Source organism: Zalophus californianus, chromosome 3 (assembly GCF_009762305.2).
Source record: "Zalophus californianus isolate mZalCal1 chromosome 3, mZalCal1.pri.v2, whole genome shotgun sequence".
NCBI classification, from domain to species: domain Eukaryota; kingdom Metazoa; phylum Chordata; class Mammalia; order Carnivora; family Otariidae; genus Zalophus; species Zalophus californianus.
This window is the reverse complement of record NC_045597.1, coordinates 9,407,268-9,427,299: the sequence shown is the minus strand read 5'-3', so window position 1 is coordinate 9,427,299 and position 20,032 is coordinate 9,407,268. Positions and strand designations below refer to the sequence as shown.

At 39.5% G+C, this 20,032-nt stretch overlaps 1 protein-coding gene and 1 non-coding gene across 2 annotated transcripts in view; one reads left to right on the top strand and one right to left on the bottom strand.

Moving 5' to 3' along the window:
- LOC113920131 (thymosin beta-4) overlaps positions 1–3,469 on the bottom strand; it is a 35,352-nt gene extending 31,883 nt beyond the window's left edge. Inside the window, exons 1-2 of the mRNA XM_035726763.1 lie at positions 3,367–3,469; positions 1,952–2,173 (exon numbers count right to left, since the gene is read on the bottom strand). The gene's annotated coding sequence lies outside the window, so the exon portion shown is untranslated. The remainder of the gene's footprint in view (positions 1–1,951; positions 2,174–3,366) is intronic.
- On the top strand, positions 1,614–1,744 carry LOC113921202. Its single transcript, XR_003519598.1, has one exon.
- Positions 3,470–20,032: the final 16,563 nt, after the last annotated feature.

Here is a 20,032-nt window from a genome sequence, read left to right as displayed (position 1 = left end):
ATGAAGCCCATTTCCCAACCAAGTGAAGGGGCTACCTTATTAGTATATGTCTACCGTGTCACCCAGAAACCTACCTGTTAACTGTAACGGGTTTGAGGTTATTATGGAACACGAACCGTGAAGCCCACAAACCTATCACTCACTTTACATAAACCAGAGTGGTCAGAGGCCCTAACAGTTCTTCTACGTAAGCTGTAGCCTCTCCTCTCTGTTCTCACATCATACCTCAAGTCCTTGCCTTCCTTCCTTTGCCATATTCTTCCTTTCCCTGAGAAGAGCCTCACTATCTCTTCCCCACCACACTCACTATACGACCACCATGTAACCTATCTTAACTCTTGCTGGACCTCTCACTGTCTAATGTGTTTAGTCATTTCTCATACGCACCTTATCTCCTCTCCCAGACTGTAACCTCTGTGAAGACAAGTGCCAATTCTTATTTACCGAGGCATATACGGCACATAGCGGAAACCCAAAATAAGTTTCATGAATAAATAATGAGCAACTGAAAGAAGAACTATAAATGATACCTTTTAAACAATGACTAAGATTTCGATAGAAAAACTCAAAAAGCCTCTAAATAATTGATAGGAAGTGTCCAGCCAACTCAAGAGTTAACATTTAAACGATCTTTAAGTTTGCAGAATGTCTTGGCGTCTCCTGCAATATTAATGTTGCAATTGAATGACACAATTAATTTTTGACCAACTTTAAAAGAAGAAAAGGAAAACTATGAAGTCAGAGTGTTGCAAAATTAATTCAAAATAGCGACTCACTTTTAGACTTAGAAACAAACACAACATACCTTTTAAGGAAAATTCAACAGCTTTTCACTGCATTATTGGTACAGGACTAGTATCTGGAGTAAGTAACAATTTCTTATTAAAGTTACCACTGAATCTATATTGAATTTACTTTTTCATTGTCAATCACGCTTTCGAAACTGATATCAGTGGGCATTGTTAATGCAAAGGGCAAGTTTGATTTTATTTTTCAAGAGCAAAAAATGTTTCTATATCTAGTGTTATTACATTAGAATTAGAAAGAGGAGAAGAGTAGTAGGTGCTCGTCCAAAAATAGCTTCCCTGTGGGACTCCCCGTGACCTGAAATGCTCACCATGCAACTAACTATTGGACTGTGTATCTGTATAGTTCTCGAATATTTATATTTTCCTGATTATAAAAGCACTGTATATCCATTGCAGAAAATTCAGAAAAACAGAACAAAGATAAGAGTCCGTTTACTTCTCATGACCAACTTTCCCTAACTTTGCCCTCAGCCTTGGTTGAGAAGCTCTTCTTGCTCACTGTCCCTCCCTTAACAATCAACATCCAAGTCTCAACCATAAAGTGAAACCAATTATTCCCAAAGGCTTGACACATGACAGGGGTAATTAAGGGTCCTACAAGCAGTAGCTTCACCCACAACAGCCAGGGCTCCAAACCCAACTCAACGTTCCTCTACCTTCCTCCTGCAGGCTCTCCCGCCAGGGAGAAAGCCACACAGTCTCACACTAGACACACGTCTAGATTTAAATCCAGTTTGTGTTCATTAGGCTTATAGTAAACTCAATTTATATTCTGAGGTAAATCTCCATTAAGAAAAGAAACCCAGCCTCTCTCCCATGGGACTGTGAAGGGTCCCTTTTTTCCTCAGCCACGGCTGGAGGCCAAGACCAGCCCTTGAGGATCATTGCCCGGGCTGCCATGAGCTGGCAGCCTTGTTTTCCAGCCCCAGACGTCTGTAGGTGCCGGGAGCCCCCACTTGGTCTACCCTAAGCCTGCTGGTCCCATAGCCAGACTAGGGTCTGAAGGGGCAGTGCTGGGCATGGGACCTTTAGCTCTCCTTGGATGGTGTCAGGCTCTCATGAGCTGATCCTAGCCTGTGGTGCTCCAAAAGTAGCTTGGCTCCCTGCCTGCCCCCCAGGTTACACCTCACAAGTAAACTCACCTCAACAGGATCCCACAGAGAATTGTGAGGTGCGGGGTGGTGAGGAAGAGCCGGGAGTGGGTGCTGGATAAGAAAGTGTGCCGCGGGCGTCAGGGCAGCGAGGTCAGACCAGGTGCAAGCCTTGCTTCTAGGTTAGCCGTGTCTGCGGACGGGTTGGGCCCCACACTTGCAAGTGGGAAGTTGTCTCCGTTGAAGTGCCAACTTCCACCAGCTGACAAAATACTGTTTTAGGAAAGTTTTCAAGTTTTAACAGTTTTTCTTCACTAACAAAAGTTCTGAAAGCATCTTATTTTGTTCTAAAAGCAATAAACCACTTTTTGTTCAACCATAAAAAAAAAAAGAAAAGAACCCCAGAAAGTTCCAAAAAGTAGACCATCCATGGCAAGCACAGGACTCTGGCTGCTCAGAAGGGTGGTCCGCCTGAGTTGGGCCCATGCAGGAAGGAAGGTGGCACAGAGAGAGAAGGCTTATTGGGGAGGCGAGGGGGTTTGGGAAAGGCCAAAAGCATCGCTGGGGGAGGAAGGAAGGTGCATGATGGACAGGCTGAGACTCTCCATTATTTTGCCTGCCTGGGAATGGCCCGAAATGCCCTCATACGTATATCTGACATCCCTATATTTTAGAACACAGAAATGGAAACCTTAAAAAAAAAATTGCACCTGGGCAGATGGCCATTTATAACTTGTCTCCTGGGGGAGACTCTTACTCACTGGGTCAGCAGCCTGAGTCAGCGCTGAAGAAAACATGGCCATCTGAAGTGAATACCAGATTGAGAATAATTGCTCCCCTGGGGCCTTGCAGATTTGCAAAATGACTAGGAGTCTACATGCGTCTAACTTGGGGAAACAAGAAAAGCAGACCAAAAAAAACTGAAAACACTGACATTTCCCATTAGAACACTGATCATGATAGGCTTCATTTAAAAAAATTTTTTTTAAATTCTGAAATGATCTCAAAATTTAAAGAGAAATTGCAAGTACAATTTTTTTCCCCTGAAGTATTTGAGTGCAGGTTGCTGACATGATGCCTTATCACTGCTGTATCCTATATATATATATGTATATATGCCCTTATATATATATATATATATATATATATATATAAAGTCTCCTATATATAAGGACATCCTCTTACATATCCACAATTCAATCAAGAAATTAACACTGGTACATTACCGCTTTATTTTTTAGAGCAGTTTTAGTTCACAGCAAAAAGTTCAATATACCCCCATTCTCACACACATGCACAGCCCCCCCTCATAGCAACATCCCACACCAGACTAGCACCTTGGTTATAATCCATAAACTTTCACCGACACATCATTATCACCCCTAAATCCATAGTTTACATTAGGGTTCACTCTTGGTATTCCATGTTCTATAGGTTTTGACAAATGTATGATGATATATACTCACCATTAGGGTCTTGTACAGAATAGTTTCGCTGGCCTAAAAAATCCTCTGTGCTCCACCTACTCATCCCGCCCCCCAGCCCCTGGAAACCACTGATCTTTCTACTGTTTCCATAGTTTTGTCTTTTCTGAAACTGTCATAGAATTGGAATCATATAGTATGGAACCTTCTCAGAGTAGCTTCCTTCCCTTAGTGACACCTTTTCAAGTTTCCTCCATGTCTTTTCATGACTCGACAGCTCATTTATTTTCGGCACTAAATAATATTCTACTGTCTGGATGTACCACTTTATTCATCCATTCATCTACTAAAGGATCTCGGTTGCTTCCAAGTTTGGGCAATTATGCATTAAACTACTGTAAACATCTGTGTGCAGGGTTTTGTGTCAATATAAGTTTTCAACTCTTTTGGGTTTTCAACTCTAAGGAGTGCAATTGCTGGATCATGTTGTAAGAGTGTGGATAGCTTTATAAGAAACTGCCAAACTGTCTTCCAAAATGGCTATACAATGTTGTACTCTCACCAGCAACAAATAAGAGTTTCTATTGCTCCACATCCTCATCAGCATTTGGTGTTGTCAGTGTTCTGGATTTTGGCCATTCTAATAGATGCTTAGTGGTATCCCATTTAACTGACATCTTTTCATATGCTTATTTGCCATCTGCATATATCTTCTTTGGTGAGGTGTCTGTTAAGGTCTTTGGCTCATTTCTTAGTTGGGTTGTTTGTTTTCCTATTGTTGAGTTTTAAGAGCTCCTTGTATGTTTTGGATAATAGTCATTTATCAGATACATATTCTGCAAATATTTCCTCCCAGTCCGTGACTTGCCTTTTCATTCTCTTGAGGGACGTGAATTTTCATTGACATTTGAACTTCTCTTTTTGAAATTTTGTTTTGCATTTTTCTATAATGGACCACTTTTTATTTAGGATGTGTTATTTAATATCTGAAATATGAAAAATATAGAACACATATGTAAGTTATGAAGCAAAACATTAAAACAAATCACTCTAAACTCATAACTTAAGATCTAGAGTATTGCCAAGACGCTTACATCTTCACTATCTCATGCTTTCCTATGTTATTTCCAGGGGATCCACCTGGGTCTACCCCTCACTGAAAAGCAATCATTGCCCTAGATTGTGCATTTATTTCTGCTTTAAAAAATAATGTAGCCATATGTAGGGAATATAACTTTTAATTTTGTTTGCCTTAAAGGTTTATAAAAATGGTGGCATATTAAAATTGTTTACACGGCTTGCTTTTTTCACTCAATATAATTTTTTTTAAGATTTGTTGAAGTTTTTCAATGTAACTATATTTCATTCATTTTCTCTGCTATGTGCTATTTCACTGCATAAAATACACAACAGTGCATATTTTTCTTATCAGTAACCATTTATATTAACTTCATTTTTTGATATTGCAAACAATGTCATAAAAGGAGTCTATATGCACACCTCCTGACATAGGAGCAAAAAGTTCTCTAAGTGTAGTCTAACAATGGAATTGTTGCCACACGGCCAAAGTGATTATAGCAGTTTACAATTTTTTTAATTATATTCAGTTAGCCAGCATATAGTACATCATAAGTTTTTGATGTAGTGTTCAACGATTCATTAGTTGCATATAACACCCAGTGCTCATCACAATGCAGTTTATACTTTTTTATAACAGCAGTGTGTAAAAATTATCCATTATTCCACGTCCTCACTAATAAATGTAAACAGGTTCTTTGCGTCTTCCAATCTAGTGGTATAAAAGTGGTATCTTGTTGTTGTCTGAAATGACATTTTCTGATTAAGACTGAGCAACTTCTCATAAGTTCATTGGACATTTGTATTTCCTTTTCTGTATAATGCCTCTTCTATACGTTGCTAATTTTTCTACCGATTTGACATTCTCTATTTGGTTTATAGTTCTTCTGTATTCTGATTACTAATGTTTGATTTTATACATCATAAATATTTTCAGCCAGTTTGAACTTTTATTTTCATTTTCTTTACAGGGTCTTGGTGAACGAAAGTTCTTGATTTTAATTTTGCCAAATGTGTCGATCTTTTCTGCTATGTTAATACCTTCTGTATCATGTTTAAGAAATTTTTTCTTACCCCCATGTCACAAAATATTTTCCTATATTTTCTCCTACAATTTTTCGTATTTAAGTATTTAGTTTAGTGAAAGGTATAAAGTAGTAATTTAATTTCAGTTTTTATTTAGATAACCAAGTATCCGATGAAACTTAACTAATGGTCAATTTCTTCCAGAGAAATCCACTATGTGTTGCATTATTAGAAAGAAATTTGCATGTGTAAATGACTTTTTTCCATTAGGTAATCTGTGTCTGACCAGAGGCATGTGATACTGATTTCCATGGCTTTATCAGAAATCCTCAAATTTGGTGGCGTAAGTCCCTCCATCTTATTCCTCTTGGAGGTATTTTAATATTCCTGGGCTTTTAAATTTTAAGAATCTGCTTGTCAACTTCCCTAGCAAGTTCTTTTGGAATTTTTATTGGAATTGGATTTCTACCTTCAATATTATCTTTACGATATTGTCTTTCAATCCATAAATGTGTATTATCTTTCCATTTATTTATATCTTTTCCAGTTGTCTGCTAATACAGTTCAATAATTTTGTCCATATAGATCACGCACATAATTTGTTACACTTACGGCAATGTACCTTCCATTTTTGTTGCTTTAAAAAGATATATAGTTTTTTGTTTTTTTAATTAAATTTTTCATTTTGAGATAATTGTAGGTTTACATACAACTATAGGAAATAACACAGAGAAACACTGTATATGCTTCACCTCATTTCCCCAGGTGGTAACATCTTCATAACTACTGTACAATATCACAACTAGGAAATTGATCTCAATGAAATGCATGCATCTAATTCGAATTCCACCAGCTTTACATGCACATGTATGTGTGTTTAGTTCTATGCAATTTTATCACACGTAGCAATTTTATCACCCGTGTAGCCACCACTATGTACAAGAGAGAAAAAAATTCGGTCCCCAAAAGAATTCCTCATGCTCTAAGTTTATAGGGACATCAGCATCCCTTCCTCCCAACTGCTCAACCTCTCTCGAACCCCTGGCAACCACTAATGCATTCTCTCTATATAAAATGTCATGTTGAAAACGTTGTCTGAACACAATCATACAACATATAAACTTCAGGGATTGGCTTTTGACTCTACATAATTTCTTTGAGATTCATCCTTTTGTTGCAGGTATCAATCGTCGCTTCCTTTCTATTGCTGAGTAGCCTGTGATGTAGATGCAGTCATGTTTAGTCATTCACCCACTAAAGGACACCTGAGTTGTTTCCAGTCCGGGGCTATTAGAGATAAAACTGCTATAAACGTTCATGTACGTACTTATGAGTAAACGGAAGTTTTCATTTCTCTGGGGAAGATGCCCAAGAGCGCCATTGTTGAGTTGCATTGTAAGTGCGTGTGTAGTTTTATAAAATAGCTAACTATTTTCCATAGTAGGTCTGTACCATTTGACATTGCATTTGCGAGATCACCCCAACTTGGTCATGTGGTATCATTATATTTTTATATAACTGGTCATTTTGGATCACCTCTTAATGATTTTTTTTTTTTTAGATTTTACTCTTCGTTTTCTTAAACATTTTATAAACTAGTTCATATTCTGTGTTTGATGATGCCAATATCTGAAATGTTGGAGCCCCGGCTCAATTTTTTTGTTGTGTCTGCTGAGTTTCATTCATGGTCATTTATTTTCTTGGGCACTTGATGGGTTCTTTTCTTACAAGCTCATATTCGGTTGATTTAAATCTTCGGGGAAACCGAAGGCCATAACAGGATTATTAGCTCCAGGAAGGACTTGTGTTTGTTTTTGCTGGTAGTCTAGGGTACTAGTTCTTGGGACCCTCTAAGCTCCTTTCCAGTGTCCCCACTTTAATTTAGACTCAATCCCCCCAAATTGCAGTTATTTCACATCACTGGATTTCACGGATCTCCCAAGTAGCTATTTGTAGGATAAAGTAAGCAGGAGGAGAGAGGAGCAAAGTCCTGAGTGGTTTGGGACTGTGGTGCTGACCCAGCTGGGGTCCCCCAGATGCACATTGAGCCCTGTACAGGAAGAGGCAGGATGAGGTTGAGTGTGGAGATGGTTCTGGAAGATTTAGTATGGGAATGAAGGTTCCAGGCGTAAACTAGTACCTTATTTCACATTTACCTGAGGCCATCCCTGGATAAAAGCCCTATCAGTCAGCTGTCAGACATTTGAAAGGCTCTTTCCAATCTTTTATTAACAGTATTTAAATAACAAGATCTCATTTTTCTAGAATCCCAACCAGTCTAAACTGAATCATGTCTGTTAAACAGCGACTTGACTGCTTTAAGCAATGAAGGCTTCAAGTAATATCCCCCAAGACCAATGGGAACAAGAACAGTCTCCATTTATGGGGTGTGTAGCCCAGTTTTCCATGAGGTCATACTACTTATCCTGATCTATGGGATACTTCCATGAACCTATAGTTAGTTAAGCCTGAGTACTATATTAGCTGGCGTTGTTCCAGGTTTATAACAATCCATCTTCTTACAGAAGGATGCTGAAGCACGGTAAAGAATGCAAATGCTTGGTTATATATCCCTCAGCCAGTGGCAAGAGGCAGGTTGTTAATTCTTAGATTCTATCAGTGTTTAAATATTTCAGTTTTGAATACTTTTTTTAAAGGAAGTTTTATTTATTTATTTATTTTTGAGAGAGTGCAGGAGAGAATCTTTTTTTTTAAATTTTATTCTATTATGTTATGTTAGTCACCATACATTACATCATTAGTTTTTGATGTAGTGTTCCATGATTCATTGTTTGCATGTAACACCTAGGGCTCCATTCAATAACGTGCCCTCCTTAATACCCATCACTGGGCTAACCCATCCCTGCACCCCTCTCCCCTCTAAAACCTTCAGTTTGTTTCTCAGAGTCCATAGTTGAGAGAGAGAATCTTAAGCAGGCTCCACGCTCAGTGTGGAGCCCCATGCGGGACTCAATCTGACAACCCTGAGATCATGACCTGAGCTGAAGTCAAGAAACAGTCAGACACTTAACTGACTGAGCCACCCAGACGCCCCTGAATACTTTCAAACATACATAAAAGTAGAAAGACCAGCACAATAAACTCCCATATACCCACCTCTCAGAGTTAAAAATTTGTCAACTTTTCGTCATACTTAGTTTTACTTATTTAGATGTTTTCTTGTCTTTTGTTTTTTGATTTTTTGAAATGGGATATTGTTTTTATTTTAGCTAAAGAATTTTAAATAAAATCACAGATGTGATATCATTTTATCAGTAAATATTTCAATACTCATTACTAATAATATGGACATTATCTCACATAAGTACAATACCAGTATGCTACCTAAAAAAAATTAACACAATCCAGGTGGCATTGTGAGGATTTTTCATTGTTGTTGCTGTTTTTGATTAATTCTCTGTTGAGGGTCATTTGGGTTCTTTCCAGTCTCTTGCTTTTATAAGTAATTATCAGACCTTTCATAACTAAGCAACTCCCAAAAGAATATAGAAGTTTAATTTTGGTTTGGGGCTTCCCCTTCTAATACATGCTTGCTCTACACATTCGAGCCCCCCTGTATGTAACCCAAACTGCATTTTGGCAGGAAGAGTAAAGAAGATATGTTTATTGAAGCTGTTTCTTGAAATGTGCTAGGAGTTTGGGTTTCATTAGGTGAGGATAATCGAAGTCAATGGCAGACAGCCATGTGTAATTTACAAAGAGAAAGCAGACCCAGCCTCTGGTCACCCTAAAAGAAAATGTCATTTGGATTACCTCCTGCTGATTTTTAAAAGAACAAATCTTGGAATTTTCTCAGTTTTCTTATAATCTGACATTTATTGGTCTCCGCTTCTGTGAATTCTTTTTAATCAAACGAAGCTTTTGAATATCTGAGTCAGTGTGAGGTCAAGTGGCAGATTTTTATATTCACCGTTTGTTCAGTGAAATGGAACTTCTAAAAGACAGTCAATAAATCACTCTGTCACTTGAAAAGTGAGCTAGAAAAAAGATAATGGGAGTGGTAAGAAAAATTATAAAATGCCAAATATATTCACTGCAATCCATTCATAAAACAGAAGGGAACCGATTTCAATCTGTAAAGCATAATTCCAGTATAACCTTGCTTTTCTCTCAGCCAAGGAGCTCAGAGAACCAACCTCAGCTTGTATGTCCCTAAAAATAGCAAATCAGTTTAATTTAGGAATAAGGGGCTATAAAATGTTAGTAGCCTTTTTTTAAGCTGCTGCCGTACCAGTTTCCACATGGACACTCATTTCTAATATAAAAGATGAACAATGAAAAACAGTGTTTTATCATTTCCCCAGGGCGGGGCTCCTTCCCCTCCCTGCCCTGCCCTCCAATCTTCTCCAGCAGACTAGCTCGTAGAAGAGCACAGGCCGCAGAGACGGGCAGAGCAGCTTCCAGTCCTTGCTTTGACACTTACTGGCTGCATGATTTTGGACAATTTATTTAACTTCTGAATCTTACTTGTGCCACTCTTAAAATGTGGATTATAATACCTACCTTCTAAGGTTGTGCAGAGAATGAAATTGAGTTTCCCAAACACTACTGCTCCTTAGCATCACCTGGGAAGACTTTAAAAGCCCAGAGACGCTCAAGCCTCACCCTAGACCTATGAAATCGGAATCTCTGGGAGAGGGCCTAGATACCAGTATTTTTTTTTTTTTTAGCTCCCCCAGGTGATTCCAATGTGCAGCCAAGTTTAAGAACCCTATTGCTCTAGTGTATATAAATATCTAGTACACTTCCTGTCCCTCAGCAGACTTCCAGTCTGCAGAGGCTATAACCATTATGTCCTGTCAAATTTCATAATACCTTCTTGACTACTCTTTCTTTCCATTCTCTGACCTGGGGTGTCTCCGGACTCTTCAAATGAGTAAAATTTGACATGAGAACCTCCTTCATTCTGTTTTTTTCCTTCCAGACTCTGCTTTTCTTTCTTATCTCCCCATCTAGTCCCTTAATGATATAGCAATCTAATCCCCCTAAAATTAAAGGTGCTGGGAGAAGGTAGAGAGTTATTGTCTCCAAGCAGACGTCCATACTGCAAGGACTCAGAGTGAGACATGCTGCAGACCAAGGGGTCCTCGCCGAATCTCTCAAAAATAAGCTCTGTCAACACCCAACGTCCTAGGGTAACAGGAGGATTACCATTTATGATTCACTCTTTCCAACTCTATTCTGTGACACAACATGGCTGTTTTGATTACTTTTCATACAATTACATGGTTTAATTCCAATTCCTTTTTGTCTGGTTAAGTAGAAATTGTGCTGGTCAATTTCAGATCACCATTACCATGGAAGCCATGGCACGTGCCCAACAAACACTGCAAGCATCTGATTCGAGGAGCATCCATCCTTGGGATTGCCAGACTGTGATTTGTTTGCTTTAGACCGAAATGAGACTACAAGTTAGATAAGATGAGATGATAAGTGCTGAGTGTGTCCTTAGGCAGGGAATGACTGCTTCAGGAAAACAAGCAGAGTATTGCAACATGCATGAGCCACCTCATCTTTCTACTGACATGCATTAGAAGTGTGTGTCAACCGTTCTCAGTAGATTTCTCACACAAAGATGAATAATTTTCTGCAAGACTTGTTAAATCAAGGTTAGGATTGAAAACTGACAGATGAAAAATTGAACCTCCAGAGGAAACCAAACATTGGAAATGAACAATATGAAATTTCAATCTCTGCCTTTTTAAAGTCTCCAAATGCTTCGATCAGTTGATAGCTCGGGTTAATAAAACTAATTGACAGAATGGTCTCATTATTGTTGAGCCATTTCTGAGTACAGGAAAACAAGGTTTTGGGGGAAGGTGGACAGAAACACAAAGTTTCCCTCATTCTGTGTTTGGTGTTCACCTACTTCAAAGAGTAGTCTACGTTTGTATGGGCCATGACCAAAATGCCATTCCCTTAACAACTCCCTGTAATAAGTGGACATACTAAGAAACTGAATTTTAACTCTGTGTCTAAAGTACCTTGGTTTTGGTCGCCTACTCCTCACTCCATTGCTGAGGGTGGGATTCCCTTCCTAGGATTATTGCCAAACACAAAAAACCCAACACCGGACAGAGGTGACTAACCTCTTATTAGTCACATACACTCCAGCCCAGGAGAAAAGGACACTGTGCCCTGCAGGGCCCCATGGGAATTGTAGTCTGGCACACAGCAAACAACCAGAGGCTGTAGGAGGCAGACTTTGTAGTAACAAGAGGGAAGGCGACCACTGGTTCCTAGGCGAGGACGTGACTGGCTTGAACCATCTGTAGGTGGCAGAGAACCACAGCCTGTTAAGCGGTGATAAACAGGCATCGTACCTGGTCCCCAAGACAAGGAACTTGTTGAGCTGGGGGATCCCACCCTCAGGAGCAGAGTGCGTAGGGGAACTTGCAGGTCGGCCATTCAGTGCCCTCTTACTTTGCCCCAAATGTCAAGGCGCATATAATACTGGGCCTTAACTTTAAGCCTTATACTATAATCTTATGTACTGAGCATTGTCCAGTCACTGGACGGGTTAATGAGAAGGCTGGATAACCAGCGGTGGGGCATGCTAACCAGATGTTTCCGTATTTCTCTCCCGTTAAGTTGTAAGCTTCATGTGGATAACAGCCGTATCTCTTGTTTTCCGCTGTAGCCTGAACACCACACAGAGCATGGCACAATAATTAGTCAATGAGTTAATTCATTAGCTAATTATCTCTATCAGCTCTCTAAGAGCCACAGCACTTAAACAGTCTTTAAATCTGGGATTCTAGGGTCTTAGCTTCATACTAACAAAAAAGAAAAAATATACAACATGATATTATTAACATCACCACCGTGTCATCTTCAGTTTTGCAATATGTCCTCATCTCGTTCTTCCTGGAGCTCTGGGGAAAAAAAATACCCCGTTTCAGTCTCTTAATCTCGTTCTACACATGCTAATTGAGAGTTTGCAGGCAACAGAAGTATAACCTTGGCAGAAATGCAGAAATAACAACAAGAAAAGCCAGTCTCTAGCCAGTGAAAAAGAGAGAGCAACCCTCCTGGCCAGTAAGCACCACCCCAAGCCCTTCCCCTCGGCATCCGTTGGAAATGTCAGAAGCCGTACACTCGACGTGCTGTCCACTTCAACATGTATAATTCTGGAAGATGAATCAGCCTTTCTGCCTCCCCCTTATTCCTTCTTCATAATTCAAAGCCAAAGCCCACTCTCCAAGAGTGTTTCTTAAATGTTGACTCAAGAATAAAATACACTGAGAGACAATTGTTTAAAGTCGGTGTAGCAATATCTGCCCAAAGAAGAAATAAAATAATGAGTACCAACGTCCAGATGGCTTTTATAATTAATAAACTGGATTAAATCATGTCTCGAAATCTGTGGGCTTCCTTCTTACATGTTTCAATTTTTAATTATTTCGGCTGATTGTAATTTCAATTAATGAAAACAGACCTGGCACATCAGCCTTTGGAAGTGATTTCGGTGAGAAGAAAACTATCTATAATTAACAATTTCAACTGAGATTAGAAAATATTTCATTCTTCACAATTTTCTCCCTAATCCCCCTTGGTGGAAAGAAGTCAGAAGACTGGCATCTCCATTTTATAAGCTATTTGGACTTGGAGATCACTCCATCTCTCCCGGCTTCAATTTCCTTATCTGTGTAAAATGGGGACAATAATACTTGCCTTGCCAAGTCATTTTGCAAAATAAATGAGATAGTACTGATGAAAATGCTCTGAAAAGTACAAAATGTTATGTACAAACGTAAGATACTGTTAGACCAAAAGTTCCTTGATATTTTCATCCCATGCTTTTCCCCTGGATCCTTCAGTTGTTTTTCTGTCCATTAGTGGAATAAAAACTAAAATGTTGCTCTTGTATCACTGACCATGCTCCCTGTAATGGCACCATTCACACGTGGGCAGCCCAAATTTAATCTCAGACTCCAAACACAACTCATCTGTGCAGTCGTGATTAAGAGCATGGTCTCTAGGGGCGCCTGGGTGGCTCAGTTGGTTAGGCGACTGCCTTCGGCTCAGGTCATGACCCTGGAGCCCCGGGATCGAGTCCCACATTGGGCTCCCTGCTCAGCAGGGAGTCTGCTTCTTCCTCTGACCCTCTTCCCTCTCATGCTCTCTGTCTCTCATTCTCTCTCTCTTGAACAAATAAATAAAATCTTAAAAAAAAAAAGAGCATGGTCTCTAGACCAATGGCCTAGATGAAGATTCTTGTTCTGCCAGCTCCTTGCTGTGTAGCCTAGAACACATCACTTTTTTTTTTTTTTAAGATTTTATTTATTTATTTGACAGAGAGAGACACAGCAAGAGAGGGAATACAAGCAGGGGGAGTGGGAGAGGGAGAAGCAGGCTTCCCGCGGAGCAGGGAGCCCGATGTGGGGCTCGATCCCAGGACCCTGGGATCATGACCTGAGTCGAAGGCAGACGCTGAACGACTGAGCCACCCAGGCGCCCCTAGAACACATCACTTAACCTCTCTGAGCCCCGGATTCCTCTACCGTAAAATCAGAGTAATAATGGAGTGTCTCTCATAAGGTTCTGGTAAGCGTTAAATGGGTTCACAGATGTCATACATCTAGATGGTGCCAGGCGCACAGCAAACCCTCAGTAGGTCTGGTTGTTATTAGTACCATTATCTGCGGCCACTGTCCACCTTCCAAAGTGCTTCTCCTCCACTGGTCCCTACCATCCAGCAGGTCACCTGTTTCTGTGCAGAGCTGAGGGCTGGAACCTCCTACTCTGCCATCTTGCTGACAGCATTCCTTCATTCCTCAATTTCTGAGAGCTTTGCCCTTCCTTCTCCACTTTCTTTTTTTCTTTTGTCCTCTCTTCTCTAATTAAGGTTACTGGTCCCATGTATTTTCCAGTTTAACAGTGCTTCGCAAAGATATTCATATGCTTTGGGCTCACAAAAACATGGCTAGTCGAAGTTAAATGGTACTTATAATTGATATGAAATGAAAGCCATCAAATTTTTTTTTAAAAAGTTTTAACTCTTTCAGGTTAGTCTCTTACTATTAGGAATCAGTATCTAGCCAAACATCTATTATTTAGTGCTTTGCTAGATTTGGAAAGCATATTTTTGATACTTTTAGTTGCTTACTGTTTAATACAGAGATGTCTCTGTGTAACCCAAACGCTCAATAGGTATTAAATAATGACACAGGGCCAGCTACATAATTTGCCAGGTACAATGCACAATGAAAACACAGTGTCCATGAGATCTGGGAATCGATCTCCCCTTCCCACCAGGCCCTCTGCACAAACCACAGCAGACCACCTACTCTCAGGGATCGCAACCTCCTCCCAGGACGCACTCTGAACCTGAGACTCCCAGGCGGGTGCCTGACACAGCTACAGGTGCCCCCATCCGGCCCCACCCAGGAAAAGGGGGATGGGGGAAGGAGACTTCTTCCCAACCATACCACCCAGTTAGTTGCTACCTAGACTGAGTGGCAGTGGTGGAGGGCAGGCATGGCCCAGGCACCAGGTGGCCAAGAACCCATCCCAGGAATGGGGCGAAGGGTAAAGGGAAACAGAACTCCACGTATGCCAGCTCTGAGCCCTGGGCACATGCTCCAATGTGCTCACACATTCAAAGATAAAATTAATAAGAACTTCAAGACAGCAATTACAGAGCATTATATCCCAAGCACAGGACTCCACTTTAGTGTGGGGTCCCATGCGACTGCCCTGGTCGCTTACTTACCTGTGAATCTGACCCTAAGACATAGTCCTGTGTTTGTTCAGCTGAGGCAGTGGAGGTAAATGTCAATCAAAAAGGAAAATAGACATATTATCACAAGTATGGTTCTACTTCTTTATTCTCATCAGGTGTCAACTAGTATTTACTCAGTACATACTGGGTATTTTGTTAGAATCAACTGAGATTGCTGCATCTTAGAAAGACAGGGTTTGGGTCCATATTTAATTGCATGAAACAACACTTCTTGAATAACATTAGATTATTAGGATACTAATTAGGATTATTGGGATACTAATTAGATTATTAGGATACTAAAGAGATGAGAAGAAAGAGGAAGAGGAAGCAGGAAAGGGGGAGGAGGAGAGAGAGGAAGAGTAAGTTTGAAAAATAACAAAACAGAGCTTCTGTTTTTAGTAAACCCTAACAATTCCTACTGATTTCTTCTTGAGGATCAAAAAAATCAGAATATATGTCAGTCGGGCATGATTAGACAAAAGTCAGATAGAAAGTCAGTGTTTACATCATTAGTTACACGCCTACTTTAACTTGCTATGACTTCTATTATAGAACAAATAACTCAATTTAGTTAACGCTAAAAGCATCTTACTAGGTTTTAAGGGTACTGGGAGCACCTTTGTTTTCCAGGCATGTATGCAATTTTATTTTCATAGTATGCATAGGAGTTTTTTTAATACCTACAATGATATTTGTTGCAAATGTTTTTATTTACTGGTTGAACTATGGCTGTAGAGACTCTTTTTGTTTATCGCTAACTGAATTTCAAAAGTTGTAGAATGACATTTAGAGTAGTTACCTCAAAAAAGGTCGGTTTTTTTCTACTGTTATTATTCCTTTTCCGTTCCAAGCAAGACAAAAGTCTAAGTTGATCTTAAAAAACTGGAAAGATATATCTTTTAGTCTATATGCTGCTTTTAAAGATTTTTTTTAAGTATTTTGAAAGTACTAGTCTAGTACTTTGCCTTGCCTTTCCGGTTTTGATTTCAATTTCTGACCTATAAATAAATGCTTTAAAATTTTTTTTCCTTATCCTGGGAAAAACTGTGGCCATATGGGTGTGTGGAGGGAGCTGTGATGACACTGAGTACCTACCATGAGCTATATTTCTTCTATATGTCATGTAATAATTTAATTTGATATAAATGCTACTCATCCCCCCAATTTCTTGTTTAACAGATGAAGAAACTGAAGTTCGGGTAGATTAGGTAATTTGACCAAGGACAAAACAATCCCCAAGTGGATTTAACCTACTCCCAAATGGCTCCAAAACTGTCACTATTTCCTGCCCAAGATGTTGCCATCCTTCTAAGGGTGACAACTTTGTATTTTATCTTATGGGATGGTGGTTTTATCATTTTTTAGATTTTATTTATTTGAGAGAGGGAGAGAGAGAGAGCATTAGTGGGGGGAGGGGCAGAGGCAGAGGGAGAAGCAGACTCCCTGCTCAGCAGGGAGCCTGACATGGGGCTCAATCCCAGGATCCCAAGATCGTGACCTGAGCCGAAGGCAGACAGTTAGCCGACGGAGCCACCCAGGCGCCCCAGGATGGAGGTCTTAAAGTTACAGTTTGAAAAGAGAGGAGGCACAAATTTAATAAGCCTTAATGTTTTCCAAAATTGGCTTCCTAAATCTCTAGTTACATGTACATGCTTTGGGATGTTCTTTCATTGGGTTTGAATGTAACAACTCTAATGACCATTACTCTCAACTCACAAACAACAGAGTTGTAAGCCTTTGAAGTATGCCACTTTAGTCTTACTTGAGTCCCAGTGGGGGCAGGTAGAGGGAGATGTTGGCGTAGGCCGAGCATGGCCAGATGGCTATGACTCTTAAGAAAGGAAGAGTGGGGGGTGCCTGGGTGGCTCAGCTGGGTGAGCATCTGACTCTTGATCAGGTCTTGATCTCGGGGTCATGAATTCAAGCGCCGTGTTGGGCTTCATGCTGGGCATGGAGCCTACGAAAGAAAGAAAGAAAGAAAGAAAGAAAGAAAGAAAGAAAGAAAGAAAGAAAGAAAGAAAGAAAGAAAGAAAGAAAGAAAGAAAAGAAAGAAAGAAAGGAGGGAAGAAAGAAAGAAAGAAAGAAAGAGGGAAGAATGCCTGGAAAATGAGTGTCTTGCTTTGTGACAAAGGATTGAAAAATATGGGCTTGCCTAGATGGTGCCACTTCCAAGGTCACCCACCACACAAAACGTGGGGGTCTTGTTTCCTTGTGCTATGAATGCCTGGAGTGAGCCTTCAACTCTGTCAGAGCATGGGAGTGGGTTAAAGAGAACCAAACAGGTGGTCTCTGATTCTTTTGGCCTACTTAGGAACCATCCAGAATAGTCTCCATTTCGTTATGTATCCAGTGAGTCATTTGGACTCTGAGGCCTTTAATTTTCACTAGCCTGGGTACCCCATGCCTAGCAACACACTAGGAACCCACATTTTGAAAAACTAAATGTCTGAGCCTTTTGATATTTTGAAATGGAGAAATTTTACTTCTTTATGACTATTTTTAAATGTCAGAATGAGTTGGTCTAGTCTACAAATGCCTGTTCTACTAAGAAACTGCCTTGGGAAAAAAAATGCTTTTCAAAAAAATTACCAGAGTTCCTATATTGACAAATTTTACTTTGAGGAAAAAAATTAACAGCCTTTTGTTCTTGGCAATGTTAATGACAGAACTAGATAAACTGCATATACACCCTGGTGAATTTTTTAGAGGTCCATCATTGATATAGTTAAACAACAAGGAATCTGGTAAGAAATTGTGGATTCAAAGCTATGAAATGTATGGATGCAAACCCATAAAACTCCAGTTCTGATTTATAAAATGTCAGCACACATCATGAATACACGGGGTATCATAACCACGAGAAGAAAAAGGATGGAAATATCCAACGATATTTTTCATTGTATAAGTGTTTACTGCAACACAGGCTCTGGGGAAAGACTTTTATTTTACTAACAGGAAAAATGTATTTTTCTTTAATTGCAGTAATTCCTGTTAGCATTATCTGGTAGGTCTCATGGTATTTAAGTACTATTTGTCAATACATAAACTATATAAGTTATGTTATTTATTTAATATAGTAATTCATGATCTTTTTAAAATCACAGATCCTTTGAGGGAAATGATGAAAGCTCTGGATCCAATTTTCAGAAAAATGCATATTCACACAAAATTGTGCCCAAAATTGCTGGTGATTCACAGACTTTAGATTAACAACTCTATATCTATGAGTGTCTAGGAGCTACTCATATCTTTAAATATATGTATATTTCTTAAATATTATATATTATATAATATATATATATATCCTCTGCAACAGCTTGGGTTTGAGACTAGTTTATAGAAGAAATCACACTCCAATGTTATCATTTATTATAAATTACATTTACAGGAAATAAAAGCTATTTAAACTTTATTATCTAACTAGTAGGGTTTCACTGATCTCTGGTGGATAATGTAATAGTATAATTTAAAAAACACTAAGCAAAGTGAATAACATTTTAGTAATGAGCAAATTTGGAATATATTAGAATTCGAGAACACTTTTCATTTAGCATAATATACTAAGTATTTATGAAGCAAGAGAATATAAAAACCAAAGAAAGGGGCCCCTTGCTGGTGCAGTCAGTTAAGTATCCAACTCTTGGTTTTGACTCAGGTCATTATCTCAGGGTCATGAGATTGAGCCCCACATCAGGCTCCCCACTCTGCTCAGAGTTTGCTTGAAATTCTCTCTCCCTCTCCCTTTGCCCCTCCTACTCATGTTTTCTCCACCCCTTCCTCCCTCTCTCTCTCACTTAAAAATAAATAAAATCTTAAAAAAAAAAAGGAAAAGAAAAATCTAGTTTGCTCATTTTAGCACCAATGATTTTAGGATGCTAACTAGTCTCCAACATTTTGCTTGGCTGTGACATTTGAACCTGTCTCATCACAGGGACAAGGGATCATTTTTTCATTCCACCCTTTCCCTCTCATGTCAAAAACATCCCATTATCTTCCATGAAAACATGGATTGTCTCTGCTCAAAAGCTCTCCTCAAAACTCTCCCTGGACTATAGTGCCACACGCTGTTGCAGAGTAGCCAAAATTCCTTCCAGGACAGAAAAGCTTAGAGAAAGGAGGATCACCATAACTGGCATGTTTGTGGGTGGAAATACTGGTTCTTAAAGGAGCTGGTTCATCTGATTCATCTTTCCATCTTTCCTCCATGACAACTCCATGGTGAGTCATACAGCAAGGGGGCTGATTGGAGAAATACACACACACACACACACACACACACACACACACACACCCCTCAAATTATAAGGTTCCAAAACTTCAGCCTTGCACATAGTGCACACTGTGTATAATGGTCTCCAGAAGCCAATACTCTTACTGCAAAGAGCAGCTGCTCCATGTTTTTGCAGGGAAATTAAATTCTTTTCACGTTGCTTTTTTCCCCCTGTAAGTTAGAAGCAAGCACTTGCCACCTGCACTCTTTCTGATCTTCAGCTTCTGTTTGAATGCTAAAACAAGCTTGTAGGCCAGTGGATGAAAAGTATGCTCCAAAGCCCAGATTAGAAATAAAAGTGAGGTTTGTTCGTGTTTTACTCCTCTTACTGAAATAAAGCCTTCACTGGGGTGTAGCTTCATGATTCCGGTACCACACTGTGGAGTCAGTCAACACCAGAGAAGACAGCCAATTGAATTACCTAATTCTGTATGCCTATTTCCTTCCTTTGAATTCCTCCAAAAATTACACATATGGCATATGAAGGTGCCTTGTAATATTTGTGTGTTGTTATTTGTAATTGACCAGATTATATAACACCTTTGTGGTCATAAATTATACAGATCCTTCTTTCGTAACTCATACTA